Here is an 11,857-nt window from a genome sequence, read left to right as displayed (position 1 = left end):
GATTATTCCTAATTAGGAGATGTTTCCAGTGTGGTTGGCCAGCATGACATTGTAGGAGAGCCTGCTGTGATAGTTCCATTCTAAAGGTTTAAACTCCCCTCATCCTGTATATCAGTGATCCGTAATGGCTGGGAACAGCCTAGTCTGGTTAATCAATACCTGATACTGAGAGCAGCATCATTATGAGTCATTAGTTCAGAACAAACAGAACTGCATGTTTAACCTCAGTGGAAACACACTGGTTTAAATGGCACCCTATTCCCTATCGTGCACTTTCTTTGACTGGCCATCTGGTCATATTGGGAATAGGGTGCCATTTTGGACTCACAACAGACTATAAATGAATAGGTAGGTAGCATAGCGGTTAGAGAGATGTGCCAGTAGCCGAAAGGTTGTTTGTTCGAATGCCTGAGCCGACAAGGTGAAAATTCTGCCGATGTGCCCTAGAGCAAGGCACTTAACCCTAATTGCTCCAGGGTCGCCGTTGATAATGGCAGACCATGGCCATGAACCCACTCTCTGGGATATGCAAAAAAGCACATTTCCAATTCACACCTGTGTATTAATACACACTTGTACATGTGAAAATAGGAAGAAATTATATATTACCTTTATTTAAATAGGCAAGTCAGTTAAGATCAAATTTGTATTTACAATGACGGTCTACACCAGACAGACCCAAGACGATGCTGGGCCAATCGTGCGCCGCCCTATGGGTCTCCCAATCACAGCCGGTTGTGATACAGCCTGGATTTGAACCAGGGTGTCTGTAGTGACGCCTCTAGCACTGAGATGCTGTGCCTTAGATCGCTGCGCCACTCGGGAGCCCAAATACTGTAGAAGTAATAATAATAATAATTATATATACCACGTAGCAGACACTTTTATCCAAATGGACTTACAGTCATGGGTGCATGCATTTTACGTATGTGTGGTCCTAGAAATCAGACCCACAATCCTGGCGTTCCGAGCGCCATGCTCTACCAACTGAGCCATACAGGACCACTGTATTCCATTCAGACAGTCTTTCTCTCTTCTATACTTTATGTCTATGGCTTTCCCTCATCTTACTTTCCCTTCTCTGCCTCTTCATCCTCTTCCATCCCTCCATCCTAAACCTCCGACACAACCCTGAGAGTGTGTAAACATAATCATGGTTTTAAAAACTCACAACGAGCCTCATTGAGTCAGTAGATTCTCCTTAAAAGGGGTTGGTTGGACAGGAGGAGTGGTGACAGAGACAGTGGAACCAGAGTTGATGTTGTACCTCCTCCCAAGCTGATGTTGCACATTCTAAACACCGTAATTCGTCAATGTCACAAACCGTAGGGGCCGTTTAATAGTGCTGTAATGTAATTCACGTTTACTCATTTTAGTGTAATCTAGTTTCTGCTGATTTGTTGCTTTCTTGTACAGGGTGGTAGGAAGAGGTAAACCTGTAATGTGCACTCAGAAAACCTCCTGAGGACATAAAAGCATTTAGAAGTAATTAACAAACAATCAATAGACTATAACTCCTTCTAACACAACTTCATCTCTTCCCATTTCATATAGTTCAAGGTTAATCTTGTCCACAAGTCGGCTTTCTCTCAGTAATTTGAGGCTGGGGACAAGGTTAGCTCCAGGCAAACCCTAAAAAACGTTTATTTTAGGGAACAGTCTCTTTTCACCAAAGTTGAGACATTTTGGTATCACCATAAAGTTACAGAGACATTTAAATGTCTGAGGGACATTACGAATCAAGCCTAGACAAAAGGAGGCATTTGCTCCAGATCTTATCTAACTACTTATTATCTCTTGCTGGATACTTCTGAGGGATGTTTTCTTTGAGATGAGACTTTGTGATGTCCCAATGTAGAAAATCCAATTAACTATATCCTCAACAAAGTTTTGCATTTTTATCAGTAAAATTATTCCACTGGGGCTCACATCTTCAGGTGAAGCTGAATTACATCATAACCCGAGTCATCATTCACCAAAAAATGATTTTATTTCATTGATATGTCATAGTGGTAACAGCTAGTTAACACTTTTAATCATCACTGAACATAGACTTCTCTGTCTCCCTCTAGAGGTGAGGGACTAGGACCTGTCAGCTGCTGACTGATGACTTTACAGTGAAAGATACCAATGCTCAAGCTCTCATAGTTACACCTCATCATAACTAGGGTCCAGAGTTACCGGGTCAGGAAAAACTCCTGGCCCCAACTCTCTATTTCTATATTTGTATTTACTGTAATATTTCTTGAGAGGCTAACTCAATCCAGTCACCACTGTGTGGCTATTATTCATTCCAGTCAATGGTGTGCTGGTGAATAGGCCTTACAGTATCAGTGTAAAAATGCCAGTGTCATCACCTGCCCTGTGTCAACCCTCATCGGTTACCAGGCTGTTCATCTACAGAGGTCCATCCTTCAGACCCTCATTAGTGATGTAATCATTATCGGGGTTGCTTTGTTTCTTCGTCCATCAAACACATTAAGCAATTACAGCCTTGTGACGCAGATGGGTCCTATAGTATTGATATATGTTGTAACAGACTCGAGCACTGAAATGAACAGACAAATGATGTATTTCTGTGCCTGGCTGCTACCTGCTTTGTAAATCAGGCATCGATCATCACACCTATCAATCAAGGAGGAGCAACTGCCTCACCATCCTTCACTTCCCCTCATCTATTAGGTTTCCCTCGATTTGGTGGACTATCGCTCTAAACCATTTATTTCATAGGCCTACACCGTAGTCCACGGTAGTCCCACACCATTATAGGACAATGAGGAGGCTATAACCATGTAATAATGCAGTAACATAACTTTAGTAGTCCTAGCTGTGTTTATCCCGTCGATATGTTATAACTCACAGAAAGTTTCAAACTCGAATTATGCATAACCTATATTGTATTTGTACGCACACAATCCACTTGTGCGCATTTAATCATTTGTATGCCTCATGATTTTTTTAATTAATTCTGCAATCACAGAGTGAGCTACTTGAATTGGCTGTTGGAAGCAGAAGTCAATTCCGGGAAGAAGCGAAGCAGAGCAGTGAGCAAACCGCGGAGCGCGATTTTGTCGCGTGAGCAGAGCAGAGTGTCCGACTCCAAGACAGTCAGAGAAGAGACGTAACGTTGGAATTATCACAGAGCAGCGACACCCATTCATTCACGCTGGGCTCTTCTCAAATCCGCGGCGTCTTTTCCAACTGTTCTATCGTGAGTTTCGTCCGGTTGAGTGGGTTATTTTGTTAATTTCAGTTCCTTCGATTTAAAACAATCAAAGTAGTTTTCAGTATTTTGATTCTTCTATGCGGGTGTGCAGCAAGTTTACCAAACCTTCAAACTTGCGCCTAATGGTTCGGAAGTAAAGCACGTGACGTTACCTGGGATTGAGTGCACCTGCCCTGGTATAAAGTCAAGTACCATGTTAGGACCATTTATACAGAGGACGGAGTAGATTGGATCATGTATTTTATGTTGACCAGTATGCGCTTTCATAACTGATATCGAAATGTGGGGAAGTTCTCTGCCAATGGACACAAGTCGAACACAGCGGGTAGGTGTGATAATCATGAATGATATTTCAATGTTTGTACAGACACTTAGACAAATATTTATTCAGCATTTATTTTTGTAAATGTTGGAGTGCGCGGCGAATTTGGGCTACCCGGCTATTGTCGGCTATGCTGTAATGTCCATCCATATTATAGGCTAGCTAGCCTAATGTTTATTCACGGTGCATGTTGTGTGGATGAAAAAAAATTGCATTTTAAACCTTCCCTTACAATGAATTACTTGTCCAACGCCCCCCCCCCCCCCCCTCTCTCATATCCCTAAGCACGGTAGGCTACGGCAGAGGCTCTTTTTTGCAAGATGGGCAAAATCTGACAGAGACAGGTTGAAAGTTGTTTCCTATATAAAATGAATCTCTAGACTATTTCAAATATAGGCTTTTAAACCGGAGTATTCGGGTTTTGACCAACTTGGCTCAGTGCAAGCATTCTGGATGCCAATAATTGTATAACCCCAAAACAAATGGGGCTATAACTGTATATAACGCAGTAGAAAGGATGCCGTCTAAATGTTACCCTTTAGGCTAAACTCTGTCTTGAACCTATCATGGACCCTTATCAGAGGATCCACAATACAGACTATTTGTTTTTACAGGTGAATAGTCAATACATGGGAGATTGAGTTCTTTTCAAGTCAATGGGTTATACAACCTTTTAAAACAGCTCCTACCCTCTCGAAGGGCTCTCCTTTTACTGCCTGTATGGATTATCTATATATTTTACACTCCTCCCGCATTTCATTAACTTGTTGATGTGTGGACTGGACTGGGGGTCGGGTTAGGGTGGAAGTATAGGGATGTGGACTGGGGGTCGGGAGGCTGGTACACATGACAATTCTCCCATTTGTCCTATACGTTTCCTGGAACCACATAGACAGACCATGTAATACGTGAGGATTTACAGGGAGAGATGATTACCTTCAAGACCGATGCTATAGGCAAGATCAACTTTATTGCCCTCAAGGGGGCAATAATGATATCCATCTATAAACTACATGATACAGCCACTATAGACGACCTACATTTCATACATCACATTCTACCAATAGAAAAACAACCACTGTTTTGTGTGGTTGTGTAAAGATGCAAATGTGTGGAAAAATAGAGAGACTTGCCTGAAAGTGTTATTGTTGATGGACTTCTCATATCGGTGCCTGTACAGAAACCAGTGCTCTACTGTGCATCTCAGTGGGCATCAAACAGCGTCTCTAAGTCTTTACCTTGAGGTTATTTATCTAATACTGTACCTTGCATTCTCTCTAAAGCACTTTGCAAATTAACAAAGTATCACATTTTTAATAACAAAACTACCCAACTACTAAGATTCCATTCCTTTCTGTTTCAATAGATCATCTGAGTATTGGTCCACTAGATAGCTCACATCTGATACACGTTACATTTTTTGAATATCTACTTTCACCTGGTGCAGTTTATAATTGCTTTAATTAATGGTGTGTTCGTAAATTCAATCTGGAGTACTATAGTGCGCTCTGGGCATTCGTAAATTTAGAGCGTTGTCAGATTGTCCATTCTTAAATTCAGAGCCTTTAGCTCTAGGATTGAAAGATGGCGCCGACATTGCAAGATGGCGCCAACAGAGATGGTCGCCTTGCTTCGAGTCCTTAGGAAACTATGCAGTATTTAGTTTTTTTCTGTATTATTTCTTACTGTTACCCCAGGAAATCTTAAGTCTTATTACATACATCCGGGAAGAACTATTGGATATAAGAGCGATGTCAACTTACCAATATTACGACCAGGAATGCAACTTTCCCGAAGCGGATCCTCTGTTTGGAACACCACCCAGGACAATGGACCTAATCCCAGAAGCCGACCCAAAACAACGGTGCCGCAGAAGGGGCAGACGGAGCGGCCTCCTGGTCAGGCTCCGTAGATGTGCACACCGCCCACCGCTTCCGAGTATACTACTCGCCAATGTCCAGTCTCTTGACAACAAGGTAGATGAAATTCGAGCAAGGGTTGCCTTCCAGAGAGACGTTAGAGATTGTAACATTCTCTGTTTCACGGAAACATGGCTCTCTCGGGATATGTTGTTGGAATCGGTTCAGCCACCGGGCTTCTCCATGCATCGCGCCGACAGAGAGAAACTCCTCTCTGGGAAGAGGAAGGGCGGGGGTGTATGCTTCATAATTAATGACTCATGGTGTAATCATAACAACATACAGGAACACAAGTCCTTTTACTCACCCGACCTAGAATTCCTTACAATCAAATGCCGGCCATATTATCTCCCAAGAGAATTCTCGTCAGTTATCGCCACAGCGGTGTACATTCTCCCTCAAGCAAGCACCAAGACAGCCCTCAGGGAACTCACTGGACTCTATGTAAACTGGAAACCATATATCCTGAGGCTGCATTTACTGTAGCTGAGGATTTAAAAAAAGCAAATTTGAGAACAAAGCTACCTAAATTCTATCAGCATATAGATGGCACTATGCGCAGGTGTAATACACTCGATCACTGCTACTCTAACTTCCGCAATGCATTCAAAGTAGAGGCCGACCGATTATGATTTTTCAATGCCGATACCGATTATTGGAGGACCAAAAAAAGCCGATACCGATTATTCAGACAATTTTTATATATATATTTGTAATAATGACAATTACAACAATACTGAATGAACACTTATTTTAACTTAATATAATAAATCAATAAAAATCAATTTAGTCTCAAAAGAATAATGAAACATGTTCAATTTGGTTTAAATAATACAAAAACACAGTGTTGGAGAAGAAAGTAAAACTGCAATATGTGCCATGTAAAAAAGCGTACGCTTAAGTTCCTTGTTCAGAACATGAGAACATATGAAAGCTGGCGGTTCCTTTTAACATGAGTCTTCAATATTCCCAGTTAAGAAGTTTTAGGTTGTAGTTATTAAAGGAATTATAGGACTATTTCTCTCTATACCATTTGTATTTCATATACCTTTGACTATTGGATGTTCTTATAGGTCCTATAGTATTGCCAGCCTAATCTCGGGAGTTGATAGGCTTGAAGTCATGAACAGCGCTGTGCTTGAAGCACAGCGAAGAGCTGCTGGCAAACGCAGGAAAGTGCTGTTTGAATGAATGCTAACGAGCCTGCTGCTGCCTACCACTGCTCAGTCCGACTGCTCTATCAAATATCAAATCATAGACTTAATTATAATATAATAAACACACAGAAGTACGAGCCTTAGGTCATTAACATGGTCAAATCCAGAAACTATCATTTCGAAAACAAAACGTTTTATTATTTTAGTGAAATACGGAACCGTTCTGTATTTTATCGAACGGGTGGCATCCATAAGTCTAAATATTGCTGTTACCTTGCACAACCTTCAATGTTATGACATAATTATGTAAAATTCTGGCAAATTAATTACGGTCTTTGTTAGGAAGAAATGGTCTTCACACAGTTCACAACAAGCCATGTGGCCAAACTGCTGCATATACCCAGACTCTGCTTGCACAGAACACAAGAGAAGTGACACAATTTCTCTAGTTAATTTTGCCTGCAAACATGAATTCCTTTTAACTAAATATGCAGGTTTAATCCCAGTCTGCTGTCCCCACATGCTTCTCGATGGCCACCATTGTTCCTGTACCCAAGAAGGCAAAGACAACTGAACTTAAATGACTACCGCCCCGTAGCACTCACTTCTGTCATCATGAAGTGCTTTGAGAGACTAGTCAAGGAACATATCACCGCCACCTTACCGGCCATCCTAGACCCACATCAGTTTGCATACCGCCACAACAGGTCCACAGATGATGCAATCGCCTGCACACTGCCCTATCCCATCTGGACAAGAGGAATACCTATGTAATAATGCTGTTCATTGACTACAGCTCAGCATTCTACACCATGGTATTCTCCAAGCTCATCATTTAAGCCGGAGGCCCTGGGTCTCAACCCCGCCCTGTGCAATTGGGTCCTGGACTTTCTGACAGGCTGCCCCCAGGTGGTGAAGGTAGGAAACAACATCTCCACTTCGCTGATCCTCAACACTGGGGCCCCACAAGGGTGCGTGCTCAGCCCCCTCCTGTACTCCCTGTTCACCCACGACTGCATGGCCATGCACACCTCCAACTCAATCATCAATTTTGCAGATGACACAACAGTAGTGGGCTTGATTACCAACAACGACGGGACTGCCTACAGGGAGGAGGTGAGGGCACTCAGATTGTGGTGTCAGGAAAACAACCTCTCATTCAACGTCAACAAAACAAAGGAGATGATCATGGACTTCAGGAAACAGCAGAGGGAGCACCCCCATCCACATCGAAGGGACAGCAGTGGAGAAGGTGCAAAGTTTTAAGTTCTTCGGCGAACACATCGCAGACAAACCAAAATGGTCCACCCACACAGACAGTGTGGTGAAGAAGGCACAACAGCACCTCTTCAACCTCAGGAGGCTGAAAAAATTTGGCTTGTCACCCAAAACCCTGACAAACTTTTACAGATGCACAATTGAGAGCATCCTGTCGGGCTGTATCACAGCCTGGTACGGCAACAGCACCGCCCTCAACCGCAAGGCTCTCCAGAGTGTGGTGTGGTCTGCCCGCACAACGCATCACTGGGGGCAAACTACCTGTCCTCCATGACACCTATAGCACCCAATGTCACAGGAAGGCCGAAAAGATCATCAAGGACAACAACCACCCGAGCCACTGCCTGTTCACACCACTACCATCCAGAAGGCGAGGTCAGTACAGGTGCATTAAAGCTGGGACCGAGAGACTGAAAAACATCTTCTATCTCAAGGCCATCAGACTGCTATACAGGAATCACTAACTCAGAGAGGCTGCTGCCTACATTGAGACCCAATCACTGGTCACTTTAATAAATGGATCACTAGTCACTTTAAACAATGCCACTTTAGATAATGCCACTTTAACAATGTTTATATATCTTACATTACTCATATCTCATGTATATACTCTATTTTATACCATCCACTGCACCTTGCCTATGCCGCTCGGCCATCACTCATCCATATATTTATATGTACATATTCCCATTCACCCCTTTAGATTTGTGTGTATTAGGTAGTTGTTGGGAAATTGTTAGATTACTTGATATTGAGCTACTTGAATATTACTGCACTGTCGGAACTAGAAGAACAAGCATTTTGCTACACTCACATTAACATCTGCTAACCATGTGTTTGTGACCAATAAAATGTTATTTGATAGGAGCATTCAGAGCGCACACTGGACGCTCTTGCCAAGGAGCAGGGTTGATCCGAGAGTTCTGACTTCACAACGGTAGTCAAGCACCCACGCTAACTGGCTAACTTCACTCTGACCATTTTACTCAGCCTAACAGAGCTGGTTAGGCTGTTTTCATGTTCTCCAGAGCGTTGGGGACTGTGACTGTGCTGCTGGCAACAATTTTATTATGCTTTTTTGCCGACATTTACTGACACCGGCCATATTCAACGGGTGTTGAGCGTTCATAAATTCATCAGTTATTCTGCGCTCTGGCACGCTCAGACGAGAGTGCTATGAAATCGGAGTAAATAGCCAGAGTGAATTTACGAATGCACCCTAAAGGGCTGCCTAAATAGGTCACAATTATCATTCATCCAAGGAAATGAGTGACACAAACTCATTTCTATAACCCCCCGGGGCAAGAAATGCACTTTAGAAAATGAGTTTTAGAACCTGCAAACTTTTATTTGAAGTGAATTCATTAGAATGGATTTTTGGTTTTGTAATTTACATTACCCCATCTTGGGCTTTCAGAATGTTTATGGTAAATGTGGATTTGTGAAAGTGGTTAGTGAAGCAGGACTATGCTTCCATGTTTCAGTAGTTCAGTCAAACACCAGCAGCACTAAGAAGGAAAGAATCAATTCCACAATGTTAGAACAGCCGTGACTGAAAGAGCAGTGCAGCAACTCTCTGTTATCTCTGCAGATAAACGTTTAGTCCTTCAAATATGGATATTGGCTTCTTCCCCAAACCATCAGAGCACTGTTACAGACACTTTCACAGGTTAAGTTGGAAGCCCAAATCACTCTAGTATGGCAGGATATGTAGAGTAGACATGTTGCTATGATACAATATCTTACTACATAGACAACACAGGACTCCTTTTTGAGAAGGATGGTATAGTCCCTCCAGCGGTCACAACTGGTGAGCACTACCTGAGTGATGCTACTTATAGCTTGCCATCAGTGCAAAGTCACAGAGGACTAACTTGTGTTTCACATCTGTCAGTATTGTTCCACATGAGCGAGTCTGACCACAAGTCAGATACCACTATGATGACAGGTAACGAGTAAATGTATCGAATTAGAAAGTAACCTACCCAACTCTGGACAAACACACTCAATTATCTGCACTTGACCCTGAATCCATTCCCATTTTTGTGCCCCTTTTGCCCATTGTAAAATAAAACAAAGAGCATGTGGTAAGTACATTAGAACACATCAGGCAGACATTTTATCTGGAGCTTATTTTCCCCTTGGTTGTCACATCAGTCCGTGTGAAAGGAGCGTTACTGAGCCAATCCATCCAGGCACTGGAGCGCACTGACACGTTTCACTGTGTTTAATCAGCAGGTGATGGATACTCCTTGTTTTTTTCTGGACTTTCTAAATCTGCAGTTGTCTTTCATGCATACACATTACAGCATTAATACATATACTCTTCCATGCTGTCACCTTGTCTGTCTTTCTCTCTGTTTCTCTTTCTCTCCCTCTGTTTCTCTCTCTCTCCCTTTCTCCCTGTCTCTCAGTCCATGCACCTCTGTTTGTCTGTCTGTCTGTCCTGTCACAGCAGTAAATTGTGTCCAGGTCAAATCATTCTCTGTTTGTAGTCTTGTCCCTAGCTCGTTAGGTTGTCATCTTTGCCATTAGTGTAGCAGCTTTCAACGCTCTACTTCAGCTGCAGGAGAAGGGACTGACATTTTTTTTACATTGTAGAACAATAGTGAAGTATGGAATAACACATATGGAATCATGTAGTGACCAAAAAAGTGTTAAACAAATTAAAATATATGTTATATTTGAGATTCTTCAAAGTAGCCACCTTTTGCCTTGATGACAGATTTGCATGCTCTTGGTGTTCTCTCAACCAGCTTCATGAGGTAGTCCCCTGGAATGCATTTAAATTAACAGGTGTGCCTTGTTTTGTGGAATTTATTTCCTTCTTAATGCGTTTTAGCCAATCACTTGTGTTGTGACAAGGTAGGGGTGCTATACAGAAGGCAGCCCTATTTGGTAAAAGACCAAGTCCATATTATGGCAAGAACAGCTCAAATAAGCAAAGAAAAACGACAGTCCATCATTACTTGAAGACATGAAGGTCAGGTAATCCGGAAAATTTAAAGAATGAAAAAATGTTCTTCAGGTGCAGTCGCAAAAACCATCAAGCGCTATGATGAAACTGTCTCTCATGAGGACCGCCACAGGAAAGGAAGACCCAGAGTTACCTCTGCTGCGGAGGATAAATTAATTAGTTACCAGCCTCAGAAATTGCAGCCCAAATAAATGCTTCAGAGTTCAAGTAGCAGACACATTTCAACATTAACTGTTCAGAGACTGCGTGAATCAGGCATTCATGGTCGAATTGCTGCAAAGAAACCACTACAAAAGGACCCCAATAAGGAGAGACTTGCTTTGGCCTAGAAACATGAGCAATGGACATTAGACTGGCAGCTTCATTAAATATTACCCGCAAAACACCAGTCTCAACATCAACAGTGAAGAGGCGACTCCGGGATGCTGGCCTTTTAGGCAGAGTTGCAAAGAAAAAGCAATATCTCAGACTGGCCAATAAAAAGAAAAGATTAAGATGGGCAAAAGAACACAGACACTGGACAGAGGAAGGCCAGCATCCCAGAGTCGCCTCTTCACTGTTGATGTTGAGACTGGTGTTTTGCGGGTACTATTTAATGAAGCTGCCAGTTAAGGACTGTATACACACATACACAAACACACACTACCAGTCAAAAGCCACCCTTTGCCTTGATGACAGCTTTGCACACTCTTGGCATTCCCTCAACCAGCTTCATCTGGAATGCTTTTCCAACAGTCTTGCCAGTTGAGGACTTGTGAGGCGTCTGTTTCTCAAACTAGACACTTGAATGTACTTCTTCTCAGATGTGCACCTATGCCTCCCACTCCTCTTTCTATTCTGGTTAGAGCTAATTTGCGCTCTTCTGTGAAGGGAGTAGTAAACAGCGTTGTATGAGATCTTCAGTTTCTTGGCAATTTCTCGCATGGAATAGCCTTTATTTCTCAGAACAAGAATAGACGAAAGAAAGGTCTTTGTTTC

General features: G+C 42.5%; 1 protein-coding gene across 1 annotated transcript in view; it reads left to right on the top strand.

Moving 5' to 3' along the window:
- Positions 1 to 3,035: 3,035 nt before the first annotated feature.
- The window catches only part of LOC139554859 (voltage-gated potassium channel regulatory subunit KCNG2-like), a 30,479-nt gene continuing 21,657 nt past the window's right edge, over positions 3,036 to 11,857 (top strand). Inside the window, exon 1 of the mRNA XM_071368070.1 lies at positions 3,036 to 3,551. The gene's annotated coding sequence lies outside the window, so the exon portion shown is untranslated. The remainder of the gene's footprint in view (positions 3,552 to 11,857) is intronic.

The sequence above is a fragment of the Salvelinus alpinus genome, chromosome 26 (genome assembly GCF_045679555.1).
Source record: "Salvelinus alpinus chromosome 26, SLU_Salpinus.1, whole genome shotgun sequence".
Lineage (NCBI taxonomy): Eukaryota > Metazoa > Chordata > Actinopteri > Salmoniformes > Salmonidae > Salvelinus > Salvelinus alpinus.
The sequence above is the reverse complement of the archived record's forward strand: the minus strand, read 5'-3'. Positions and strand labels throughout refer to the sequence as shown.